Source organism: Cebus imitator, unplaced genomic scaffold, assembly GCF_001604975.1.
Source record: "Cebus imitator isolate Cc_AM_T3 unplaced genomic scaffold, Cebus_imitator-1.0 Scaffold42, whole genome shotgun sequence".
Lineage (NCBI taxonomy): Eukaryota > Metazoa > Chordata > Mammalia > Primates > Cebidae > Cebus > Cebus imitator.
This window is the reverse complement of record NW_016107357.1, coordinates 16,087,471-16,099,581: the sequence shown is the minus strand read 5'-3', so window position 1 is coordinate 16,099,581 and position 12,111 is coordinate 16,087,471. Positions and strand designations below refer to the sequence as shown.

General features: G+C 49.2%; 1 protein-coding gene across 1 annotated transcript in view; it reads left to right on the top strand.

Moving 5' to 3' along the window:
* The window catches only part of GNG4 (G protein subunit gamma 4), an 81,403-nt gene that overhangs the window by 35,558 nt on the left and 33,734 nt on the right, over positions 1 to 12,111 (top strand). Inside the window, exon 2 of the mRNA XM_017526584.2 lies at positions 10,161 to 10,272. The gene's annotated coding sequence lies outside the window, so the exon portion shown is untranslated. The remainder of the gene's footprint in view (positions 1 to 10,160; positions 10,273 to 12,111) is intronic.

Genomic DNA, 12,111 nt, shown 5'->3' with positions numbered 1-12,111 from the left:
AGATCAAGACTGTCTCAAAAAAAAAAAAAAAAAAAAAATTAAGTAAAAAAGAAAACAAAGGAAGAATCCAGTCACAAAAGACTGCGTATTTTGTGATTTTATTTATGTGAAATGTCCACAATAGGTAAGTCTGCAGAGACCGAAAGCAGACTGTTGGTTGCTAGGACCTGGGAGGACGGGGAAGTGGGGAGAGCTGCTTCGTGGAATGGGCTTTATTCTGAAGCTGCGGAAGTGCTTTGGAACTAAATAGGGTGGCGGTTGCACAACATTGTGAACGTACTAAATGTCACTGAGTTGTTCATTTTAAAATGATTAATTTATCATAAGTGAATTTACCTCAATACTTTTTTGATTCAAGCATTTTAATGTGAATTTGGTAATTTTTAAAAAGGAAAGGGTCAGAGTAAAATGTAGGTGGCAGCAGCCTTTAGAAAGAGCACTTCCTGTAGCTGGTCCCGGAGGATGGAGCCACCTCATCTGACTTGGACAACCTTGAAGTCCCACCTCAGAGTGGACCATGGTGAGGGGAAGGGGCTGGGCCCTGGGCTGGGCAGGAGAAACGCTCCAGGGGAAAGGCAGGGAAGCTGGCCTCATGGCAGCTGCTAGTGTGGCTCTGCTCTGAAGTTGGAGGCTGCACCCTAACCCCAGCAAGATGACTAAAAAACCGCGCTGATGGGATGGGATGGAAAAGAGTCAGGCTGGGAGGAGTGGATGGATGAGCTGCCGTGAACTCATTCTCCCCGATCAAAGCATGACCCACTAAATTCATGCTGGTGGTTTTGTACTACAAAGTCTGTGAAGTACAATGCATGTGCTTCAGATAATTCACGGAACTGGCTTGTCTGCATGGTTTCCAATATAGATGGATACCTCCCAAGAGCAGGCCCCACATTGCACCCAGCGGCGATGGCCGGCAGCCTCATTGAACAACACACTGTCCATCCATGCTGCATCATCTGGTGTCCGTAGTGACACCATAGCTCATCTGTCTCTTTTCCATTTAGCACCATTTACTATTTGGCCTGTAAAGAATAGTTTAGGGAGGCCGAGAGGGGTGGATCACGAGGTCAAGAGATTGAGACCATCCTGGTCAACATGGTGAAAGCCCGTCTCTACTAAAAGTACAAAAAAAATTAGCTGGGCATGGTGGCGCACACCTGTAGTCCCAGCTACTCGGGAGGCTGAGGCAGAAGAATTGCTTGAACCCAGGAGACAGAGGTTGCGGTGAGCCGAGATCGCGCCATTGCACTCCAGCCGGGGTAACAAGAGCAAAACTCCGTCTCAAAAAAAAAAAAAGAATATTAGTTTTATTGGCACTAAAATCTTTTACCTCCACAAATCTGAAAAGTGCAAACTGAAGAGCACCTACTAGGCCGGGTGCAGTGGCTCATGTCAGTAGTCCCAGCACTTTGGGAGGCTGAGGCAGGTGGATTATTTGAGGTCAGGAGTTCAAGACCCACCTGGCCAACATGGTGGACCCCATCTCTACTAAAAATACAAAAAAAAAAAAGTAGCTGGGTGTAGTGGTAGGCACCTGTAATCCCAGCTACTCAGGAGGCTGAGGCAGAAGAATTGCTTGAACTCAGGAGGCGGAGGTTGCAGTGAGCCGAGATTGATCCACTGCACTCCAGCTTGGGTGATGGAGTGAGACTCTGTCAATAACAACAACAAAAACAAAGGCTGGAAGTGATGGCTTATGTCTGTAATCCCAGCACTTTGGGAGACCGAGGCAGGCGGATCACCAGAGGTCAGGAGTTCAAGACCTGCCTGAACAATGTGGTAAAACCACGTCTTTACTTAAAAAAAAAAAAAAAGCAAAAATTAGCTGGACATGGTGGTGGGTGCCTGTAATCCCAGCTACTCAGGAGGCTGAGGTAGGAGAATTGCTTGAACCTGGGAGGTGGAGGTTGCAGTGAGCCAAGATCGCACCACTGCACGCCAGCCTGGGTGACAAGAGCAAGACTGTCCAAAAAAAAAAGAAACAAAAGGGAGGGAGGGAGGGGAGAAGTGAGCACAGGACTTCCTTCCTCTTCCTCATGCTGCTTTGGGCCAAGGCTCTGCACCCAGCCCAGCCTTCTGACCCATGCTCCCCCTTTCCCGTGAGCCTCCCACAGCCAGGACTTCCACTGCCCCTGCAAGTCATGAGTTGCTCATCTCCATCTTCAGCCCAAACTCCCTGTGAGCTCCATCCCTATCTGTCCTCCTGTCTGCTGGCCGTGTTCTTTTCAGTTTCCTAAAGACCCCTAAGCTCAGCCTGGCCCCATGTGAACTCACAGCACACCCTTTCTCTTTTCCTAAGTGCACTGAACACCACAGCACCGTCTCCCTGGTGGTCAGTCCAGGCATGCCTTCCCTTCCCACCTCCCACATGCCTGTAGTCCCAGCTACTCCAGAGGCTGAGGCAGGAGAACCGCTTGAACCTGGGAGGTGGAGGTTGCAGTGAGCGGGGATCACGCCACTGCACTCCAGCCTGGGTGACACAGTGAGACGCCATCTCAAAAAAAAAAAGGAATCATATTCCACCTTCACCCACTTCCTCATTTCTTCAGTGCGATGCCTGACATAGTATGTGTTGAATGAATGAATGAATGAATGATATGGGATTCTCATCTTATTTTCACTACTTATTAGCTATTTAGTGACTTTGGGCAAATGACTTAGCTGGTTGGGTCTCAGTTTTCTCATTTTACGAATGAAAACATTGAGGTGAGTATAGGTTATAAATTCTGCTTCTCAGTTCATGCTCCCATCACGCTAAGATGTATTCCTGCCCCACAGCCCTGAAACGCATACAGTTCTCAGAGACGCATTTCTTGTAGGTATTACAAAGAGCAATAACAAAATCTGATTCTTTGTAGTAGTGAGCACAGACTTGTAGCCACATTTCTGGGTTCCTGACTATACTGAGTTCATAGTTTACCCCCAGAATTCATATTATATACCCAGAACTTCAGAATATGACTTTATTTGAAAAGTGGGTCTTTGCAGATATCATGAAGTTGAGGTCATACTGGATTAGAGTGGGACCTAAGACCAATGGCTGGTATCTTTTTTATAAGAAGTGAAGATGAGTCTGGCACAGTGGCTCACGCCTGTAATCCCAACACTTTGGGAGGCCGAGGCAGGTGGATCATGAGAACAGGAGATCGAGACCATCCTGGCCAACATGGTGAAAACCCGTCTCTACAAAAATACAAAAAATTAACTGGGCCCATGGTCGTGTGCACCTGTAGTCCCAGCTACTCAGGAAGCTGAGGCAGAGGAATCGCTTGAACCCGGAAGGTGGAGGTTGCAGTGAGCCAAGATCACGCCACTGCACTCCAGACTGGTGGCAGAGCAAGACTCTGTCTCAAAAAAAAAAAAAAAAACAAGAGAGACACAGAGAAGTGGGTTATATGAAGATGAGGGCGGAGATTGGAGTGATGTCTGCAAATCAAGGAATGAATGCCAAGTACTGCCAGGGGTCACCAGATGGTAGGAAAAGAGGAGGAAGGACTCTCCCCTGCAGCCTTCAGAGGGAGTGTGACCCTGCCTTGATTTTGGACTTCCAGTCTCCAGAGCTCTGAGAGAATAAACTTCTGTTGCCTAGAATCTCACAGTTTGTAGTGATTTGCTCTTGCAACTCTAGGAGGCTGAGACACGGCCCAGCCACGCCGTCTCTGAACTGCCTTTGCCTCCCCTGAGCAGTGATCTGCCCACCTTGGTAGAGCTGTGATAAGACTTGAATGAAAATGAATTCATTCTAGGCTGTAAGGTTTACAGATTGTACAAACACACAGGTCATGGGTTCATGTTCTTCCTAACAAGTTACTCGAACTGGACCACGGTGTTGACTTGAATAACCCAGCAGTCAGAAAGAATTAACATCGCGCTCAGTGAGGGCTGATATAAAGCCTCAGGCCACAAGTAGACTCCTAACATCTTCTCCTGTCACTTAAGATTTTTTGGTTTCTACCTGCAAGGCCAAAGCAATGGTCAGGGAGCATCTGGGTGGCCAGCAAGGCGAGGGGGTGGATGGCGCGAAGGGTCCCATGGAAGGTGGATCTGGTTTCTCTTTCTGTTGTTTATTCTGCACTAATTTGTCAAATGTCCTTAAGTATAACTGCTGGTTTGCCAACCTTCAGTAATTTTCTTGACCTTAATAAGAACCAGATAAGGTGACAGGTGACCAGCAGGCCCCAGCATCGTTCAGACCCCGTGTGCTCTTCCTAAGAAACTGTGGTTGTCTCTCAAGTCCATTACAACCCGTGCCGTGCCCAAAGCTTCTGATCCCTGGACTTGTTTAGCATCTGTGTGATTAGGTGTGATTAGATCAGCCAGATGCTATCAGGCAATCAGGATTTAAATTGAGTAATTGAGAACCATACTGTAAAATGCATCAAGCTTGCCAAAGTTGTTGAAGTCAGAGTGGGGAAGAGTCATCCCCCTGGAGGGGGAATGTGTTCCGACCGAAGACGGAGCCCTGGGTGTCCGGGTAGGAGGGCACTTCATTCCCTGCACTCCCTTCAGGGGCCAGGACATTCAGTTCCAGCCTAGGACGACTGAGAAACAGCAGAATTGGTCATGTGGTGCTAAAATGCCACCTCACACGTCCATGTGTACAGATAGAGAGGCTGTGCCCTTTGCTGCCACAGTGATTACAACATCCAGGTGAATTAGGACTTCCCCTGCCTTTTATCATTATTATTTTTTTTTATTGAGACGGAGTCTTGCTCTGTCACCCAGGCTGGAGTACAAGTGGCATGATCTCAGCTCACTGCCACCTTCGCCTCCCAGACTCAAGTGATTCTCCTGCCTCCGCCTCCTGAGTAGCTGGGACTACAGGCACCTGCCACCACACCTGGCTAATTTTTGTATTTTTAGTAGAGACAGGGTTTCACTATGTTGGCCAGGAGGATCTTGAACTCCTGACCTTAAGTAATCTGACCACCTCTCAAAGTGCTGGGATTATAGGCGTGAGCCACCACGCCCAGCCCTCCCCTCCCTTTAGATCCCTGTGTGGAAGGGAATGTGACCTCCATTCTTGGGGGAACTCCAAGATGTCAACTCAGTGAAATACTTGTGACAATTCGAAACCAATTTATCTTAAAGCTGAAAAGGGGGAAATCTGATCAACGCTCTTGCTGAACATTCGCTAGGAGAACCCAGCCTGAACTTTGGTGCAAAAGCAGTGCTATCTGCGGGCCTAGCATCCAACAGAATTCTAGGGTAAAATGTTAGACCCTAAAAGTAAACACAGTGTCACTAGCTGGAATCCTTGTTAGACTTGAGTGACTTATTATACTGAGTTTCCCAAATAGAAGCTCTTAAATGAGGATTTTTGACTCCCGTCCCCGTATACTAACTCTGTTGAAGTACTGTGTCGGCTAGTGACAGGGAAAGCTGCTGCGACAGAGACCCAGAAACACAGTGAATGAAAGAGTGTGGAAATGTGTGGAAATGCATTTCCCTTTCTCATACGAGCCCAGAAGTAAGAAGCCGGGCTAACGGGGCTGCTCAGCTCCAGGGGAGATTTGGGGACATGGGCTCTTTCCATTTTGTTTCTCTCTCTCCCTCAGGACCGTGCTGCTCAGATTCTCTTGAGCATCAGAACCACCTGGAGGACTTGTTAAACCCTTCCCTCTCCCAGAGCTGCTGCTTTTTTTTTTTTCAGTCAGAGTCTCGCTCTGTCGCCCAGGCTGGAGTGCAGTGGCACAATCTCGGCTCACTGCAACCTCCGCCTCCTGGGTTCAAGCAATTCTCTGCCTCAGCCTCCTGAGTAGCTGGGATTACAGGCACCTGCTACCACGCCTAATTTTTGTATTTTTAGTAGAGACAGGGTTTCACCATCTTGGCCAGGCTGGTCTTGAACTCCTGACCTTGTGATCCACCCGCTTGGCCTCCCAAAGTGCTGGGATTACAGGCGTGAGCCACTGCGCCCAGCAGAGCTTCTTTTTTTCTTTTTTGAGACAGAGTCTCTGCTGCCCAAGCTGGAGTGCAATGGTGTGATCTCGGCTCACTGCAACCTCCACTTCTTGGGTTCAAGCAATTCTCCTGCCTCAGCCTCATAGGTAGCTGGGATTACAGGCACCTGTAAACATGCCGGACTAATTTTTGTATTTTTAGTAGAAACAAGGTTTCACCATTGTTGGCCAGGCTGGTCTCGAACTTCTCAAATTTCAGGTTATCCACCCGCCTTGGCCTCCCAAAGTGCGGAGACTATAGGCGTGAGCCACCACGTCCAGCCCCAGAGCTTCTATTCGGTAGGTCTGAGTGGGCCCAAGCATTTCCATTTCTGACACGCTCCCAGGTGACATCGATGCTTCCGATCCAGGGACCACACCTGGAGGCACCACTCAGGCCACTGTCTTTGTCTGCCCTTGTTAAACTTAAGCTGCAGACACGTCCACGTGTGATGGGAAAGAGCTCAGAGGTCCCCAGATGGGATTTGAAAGCGCAGGCCTGGAAGCGGCACCCATATTTCCACTCATTCATCATTGCCATCTTTGTTAGCAAGATAGGAGTCACAAAGCCGCATGTAGCTGCAAGCAACCCTGGGGAAAATCTAACCCAGGGCCACGTGCCCTGCCGCAATGACATCCCTGTGAGGGGAAGAGGGGCATAGATTCTGTGGACAGCCAGCCCACATACACCAATGACAATATATACGATCATTTCTTCTTTATATATTTCCCTCTCAGCACCTCAGCTCTTTGAGGGTGAGCAAGTCTCATTCCTTTTTATGGTTTCAGAACCTATCGCAGAAAGCAACGTAGATGCTGCAGTCCAGGTCACTTTCTTTGGTTATACGCTGAGAGGCAGGCGCCTCCCTCGTAAGGATGCATTCATTAATCAGCATGGTGATTCCAGCAGTCCACAGCACCCCTCACCATACAGTAAGCTCCGTGAAAGCAGAGACCCTGCCTGTGCATCAAAGCCTAGCACCATTTAGAGGCTTCTCTTTTAGATGATTTAATTAATTCTAATGGCCCCATCTCTCATCCATTGTTTGGAATGGATGAAACCCACCAACCTACCCTGTACCCTAAGAAGGGGTTTTAGACACCTTCCCTGTATCATCACTATTTCTCAGAATAAGACAAAGTGTTGGGGCCATCAGTACATTTGTGTGACTCTGGGTCATTATCCTTCAGGGATAACCCAGGGAGGCAATTTGGCTTCATTTAAGAATTGAAATGGCCAGGCGTGGTGGCTCAAGCCTGTAATCCCAGCACTTTGGGAGGCCAAGGCGGGCGGATCACTTGAGGTCAGGGGTTCAAGACCAGCCTGGCCAACAAAGTGAAACCCATCTCTACTAAAAAATGCAAAAGTTAGCCGGGCATGATGGCAGATGCCTGTAATCCCAGCTACTCGGGAGGCTGAGGCAGGAGAATTGCTTGAACCTGGGAGGCAGAGGTTGCAGTGAGCCAAGATGGTGCCACTGTACTCCAGCCTGGGCGATACACCAAGACTCACTCTCAAAACAAAAACAAAAAAGAACTGAAACAACAGCAGCCATGGGGAATTAAAGTCACTGCTGAAGCCTGAGTTTATTCTTTCATGCCTACGAGAGTCACCTTTACATGGACTAGCTACTGCATGCCCGCCCTAGCTTGGCAATGGGGGCACAGAAGCTAAGAAAACAAGGCCTTTGCCCTTGAGGGGCTCCCAGTCAGCTCATGGCCAGCCAGTGAGTCTTCTCACTACCTCACAATGAAACACAGCAATTTGTTCAAAGATGAATATCTTTTCTTTTGAGAGGGAAGAAAAGCTTTTGAAAACATCCTGGTAAAATTTACTGCTGTTAAAAAGCAGCTTTCAGCCCAGAGTGGTGGCTCATGCCTGTAATCCCAGTGCTTTGGGATGCCAAGGTGGGAGGATTCTTTGAGTCAGGAGTTCAAAACCAGCCTGGGCGATACAGCGAGTTCCTGTCTGTACAGAAAAATTAAAAATTGGCTGGGTGTATTGCTAACTACTCCAGACGCTCAGGTTGGAGGATCACTTGAGCCTGAGAGATTAAGGCTGCAGTGAGCTTGATTGTACCACTGCACTCCAGCCTGGGTGACAGAGCAAGACCCTCTCTCTTAAAAAAAAAAAAAAAAAAAAAAAACAACCAGCTTTTTTCCGCAACCAGATAAAGGAATCCGAGAGCTAAATTCCCATCAGCTCCAACAACCTGTGCTCTTTTGAGACACAGTAATGATACCAGGGATGGTATCTGAAACCACTTCCTGGGGTAGGCTGGTGGGTTGACATCCAAAATACGTTTCAAGCATTGGATGGAAGATGCTATGCAAATGCCAAGAGGACGAGGAGAAATTGATCATGTCTTTTCGGAGGTGTGGCCTCTCAAAGAGCTTCCAGAGTTAGTAAGTCACCTAAAAGAGGACTCCAACAAGCTGCCGGGGCTATGAGTGACATTCAGGGTCAGGAGAACAGCAGCACTGCTGTTAGGAGGGACTCGTGTGTCCTTCAGCCAGGCTCTTCCTCTTGGACCCTGCATAAGGTAGTACTGGGCCCCGCTGGTCTAGCTCAGAGCGTCTCAAACTCTTAACGCCTACGTGAATCACCTGGGTTAAAACACAGGTTTGGCTGGGCGAAATGGATGGCTCACACCTGTAATCCCAGCACTTTGGGAGGCCGAGGCAGGCGTTAATCACTTGAGGTCAGGAGTTTGTTATCAGCGTGGTCAACGTGATAAAACCCCGTCTCTACTAAAAATACAAAATTAGCCGGGCGTGGTGGCGCATGCCTGTAATACCAGCTACTCAGGAAGCTGAGGCAGGAGAATCACTTGAACCCGGGAGGCGCTGGTTGCAGTGAGCCGAGATCACGTGTCTGCACTCCAGCCTGGGCGACAGAGCGAGACTGTCTCGAAACAACAAACCCTGCAGATTTGACTCAGTAGGTTTGGGTAGGACCTGAGATTCTGCATTGCTACCGAGTTCCTGGGGATGCTGATGCTGGTGTCTCCCACCAGGCCGTGAGTAGCAGCATCCAGCCTCCCAGAGGCCCCCACCAGTCCTGTTGTGTGAGAGCCTGAGATCCCAGGTGACTGACACACACCAGAGTGTGGGACCCTCTGGCTAGATGTGGACCTGAGCAGTGGGTCTCAAACACGGCTGCACGTTGAAATCACCTGGGAAGGCCGGGTGTGGTGGCTCACACCTGTAATCCCAGCACTTTGGGAGGCTGAGGTGGGCAGATCATGAGGTCAGGATATCGAGACCATCTTGGCCAATGTGGTGAAATCCCATCTCTACTAAAAATACAAAAATTAGCTGGGTGTGGTGGCAGGTACCTGTAGTCCCAGCTACTCAGGAGGCTAAGGCAGGAGAATCACTTGAACCCGGGAGGCAGAAGTTGCAGTGAGCTAAGATCACACCATTGCACTCTAGGCTGACAACAGAGTGAGACTCTGTCTCAAAAAAAAAAAAAAAAAAGTAAAAATTAGGCACAGTAGTGCATGCCTATAGTCCCAGTTACTTAGGAGGCTCAGGTGGGAGGATCGTTTGAGCCTGGAAGCTCAAGGCTACCGTGAGCCATGATTGTGCGACTGCACTCCAGCCTGGGCAACAAAGTGAGACCTTATCTCAAAAAATAAATGCAAAATAAAAAGAGAGAGCTTTCAAAGTTGTCAGCTCTCTTCTGTGCTAAATGTCCTCTGGCTGAAATCAAATGTGTAATGTCTGTAAATATATTATGCATCAACAGGCTAACCATAGTTACCTCTGGGAAAAGACATTATCATTGGTCTTTATTTCTTTGTTATAATTTTCTTTATCTGCACATTTTTCTATAATAGGTGTATATTTTTAGAAGAAGAAAACACACATGACCTGTTTCCATTTGGCACGGGTTTGGCAGTAGCTGGGGCTGCTTGTGTTGGGGGCAGAGCAGCTGGGCATGCAGGTTTGCGGGCGGCAGGGGAGCAGTCTGGTGAGGCCCGGGGTGGCCTGTGGCCTTGAAGTTGTGTTCTCAGTCTACACTGTGCCAGATCTGAGGGTTCTCTGTCTGCCTTGAGCTCCCCATCTCCCCAGGGTCTGATACGGAGTCCCCAGGCTAGCGGGGAAGGCTGCTGAGCTTGAGGAGAGGCCAACCATGGGATGGGGTGGGTGGGGATGCTAGAGCAATGCCAGGGGTCCCCACACCTCTAGACACATCTCTGGTTGTGCTTTCAGGTGACCTCAAAGCAGCAGCTCTGAATCTGCCTCTCATTTGACAACTGACCGCTGCTGCTGCCGCCAGCCTCTGTCCCCTGCCCAGGCCTGTCACAGGGCTGCCTCTCAGCAGGTAAGAAGGGATGACTTACCCCGTGCAGGGGCAGAGGGAGAACAGTGTCCCCCAGGAGTGTGTGTGGGGGCCTGGGTGACACTCAGCTCTCAGGATCCTGGATAGTGGGCAGGTCCTCAAAGCATCATTTTCTTCTAGCAACCATTGCTGTCCTGTCACCTTCTCCCACCCTCCATGGAAGACACAGGGCCCTTAGAAAACTTTTGCCACCTCCCGTTATCCCCTGAGTGAGTGGATGTGCCCCTCTTGGGGGAGCAAGGGAGGAGAACTGAGCCGTTGCCGAGAGCTGCTGGGCCTTGGCTGGGGAACCATGTTGTAAGAAAAGAGCTGCTAGTGCAGTGAGCGTCCTTGTTCAGCAAGGATGAGAGGAGGTCGGCCACCTGCTCCCTCCCCACCTTCAGTTTAAGCTACTGGGTCTCTTCGGGTTCAGGGGTCTGTCATCACTGGCAATAGCTGTTTTTCAGGCATTGTCCTCTGACAGCTACTTATCAACAGCTCATGGACAGAAGTCATAGTTAGGGAGGATGGCCTCAAAGGCACAATGCCATCCATCTTCCAGAAATTCTAAATACTGTGCCCCAAGTCAAGTCTGATGAGAAGCACTGGGGATGCAAGCGCCTTGCTTTGGTCTCCCAGCCCCAGCTTTGCATTTACTGAATTGTGTGCGGCAAGATGCAGCCCATCGGAACGTTACAGAGCACAGCTGGGCGCAGGGGCTCACGCCTGTCATCCCAGCACTTTGGGAGGCTGAGGCAGGTGGATCATCTGAGGTCAGGAGTTCGAGACCATCCTGCCTAACATGGCGAAACCAAGTATCTACTAAATATCCAAAAAATTAGCCGGGGGTGGTAGTGCGTGGCTGTAATCCCAGCTACTCAGGAAGCTGAAGAGGAGAATCACTTGAACTCGGGAGGTGGAGGTTGCAGTGAGCACAGATCACACCACGGCTCTCCAGCCTGGGTGACGGAGCTAGATTCCATCTCAAAAAAATAAAAAAGAATGGTACAGAGCAAACTGAGGTCTGCTTGCCCAGCGTGGTAAGACCAGATATCTACACCGAGTTTTTGCAGTGAGAGTAAGGAGGGTTTTTAGTGGATGTGGGGTTTCACCATGTTGGCAAGGCTGGTATTAAACTCCTGATCTCGTTAGCCACCCACCTCAGCCTCCCAAAGTGCTGGGATTACAGGTGTGAGCCACCACACCTGGCAAAAGGAGGGTTTTTAATTGCAAGGCACCAAGCAAGGAGAACCAGGCGGCTCATGCTCAAATCCTGACCAGTGGCTTGCAGGTAAGGGTTTTTTTTAAGTCAGAGGAAATTTTCAGGACAGCAGAAGTTACAGGTAGGATTGTAAAATCAACACATGGCAATTACACACTGGTTTTGGCCTAAAAGGGCAAGATTTCTTGAAGCCAAGGCTTACAGGTTGTGGATAGGTTTAAAGATCTTCTGGTTTGCAATTAGTTAAGGAAGAGAGGTTTTGTTTACAATGGTTCTTTTTTTGGTTTGTTTTTTGTTTTTAGACAGTCTTGCTCTGTTGCCAGGCTGGATACAGTGGCACAGTCTTGGCTCACTGCAACCTCTGCCTCCCAGGTTCAAGCAATTTTCCTGCCTCAGCCTCCCGAGTACCTTGGGACTGCAGGCACATACCACCATGCCTGGCTAATTTTTTGTATTTTTAGTAGAAACAGGGTTTCACCATGTTGGCCAGGATGGTCTCAATCTCCTGACCTCCTGATCCACCTTTCTTGGCCTCCCAAAGTGCTGGGATTGGAGGCGTGAGCCGCTATGGCCATTAAGAAGGGTTCTGTCGGCCGGCCGCGGTGGTTCACGCCTGTAAT